Source organism: Grammomys surdaster, unplaced genomic scaffold, assembly GCF_004785775.1.
Source record: "Grammomys surdaster isolate TR1022 unplaced genomic scaffold, NIH_TR_1.0 224, whole genome shotgun sequence".
Taxonomy (NCBI): domain Eukaryota; kingdom Metazoa; phylum Chordata; class Mammalia; order Rodentia; family Muridae; genus Grammomys; species Grammomys surdaster.
Genome location: NW_021604669.1, coordinates 6,334,469 through 6,335,305, shown reverse-complemented (window position 1 = coordinate 6,335,305; position 837 = coordinate 6,334,469). Strand labels below are relative to the sequence as shown.

Genomic DNA, 837 nt, shown 5'->3' with positions numbered 1-837 from the left:
GAGAGAGAGAGAGAGAGAGAGAGAGAGAGAGAGAGAGAGAGAGAGAGTTTTGTCATCCACCTCCTGCAGATGGTCTTCCCTTAGCAGACATCTCAGGTAGCCACGATGATAAAGAAACTCTTTTTTCCATATTTCGAACTTTCTTCTGCAGAGACTAACATGGATCTCCCTGTGACTCAAATCCACCCAGCAGCCCAAACTCCAGAAAAGCACAGTCAATGGAAACATATCCATGGTTTAACACGGACGTTAACCTCAAGCCAAACCCTGCCCTCAGATGAAGGGAGAAGCACATTGGGGGTCACTCAGCATTCTAGCCAAAATCTCTCAGACCAGGTGCAAGGAAGCCTGGCCAAGGCAACACTTCCCAAGAACTAAGACCGTTGCAACAACTGAACTGAACAACTGGCTCCAGCACCCAATGGGACTGAAGAATGTGTTGCTTTTTTATTTTCATTAATTAATTAATTTATTTATTTATTTATTCACTTTATATCCCGATCACAGCCCCCCTCCCTCTTCTCCTCCCAGTCTCATTCTCCCACCCCTCTTTTCCGACTCCCCTCTCCCTAGGTCCCAACCCACCCTGGCACATTAAGTCTTATCTGGATGAAGCACATCCTCTTCCACTGAGGTCAGACAAGACAGCCCAGCTAGAGAAAGGGATCCAAGGGCAGGAAACAGAGTCTGAGTCAGGGACATCCCCTACTCCAGTTGTCAGGGGACCCACATGAAAACCAAGCCACACATCTGTCATTTCTACCTCTACCTCCTCTACCTCCTCTACCTCCTCTACCTCTCTACCTCTCTACCTCTCTACCTCTCTACCTCTCTACC

General features: G+C 47.9%; 1 protein-coding gene across 3 annotated transcripts in view; it reads right to left on the bottom strand.

Annotated features, from left to right (window-relative positions):
- Zfat (zinc finger and AT-hook domain containing) overlaps window positions 1-837 on the bottom strand; it is a 180,356-nt gene that overhangs the window by 147,236 nt on the left and 32,283 nt on the right. The window lies entirely within an intron of this gene.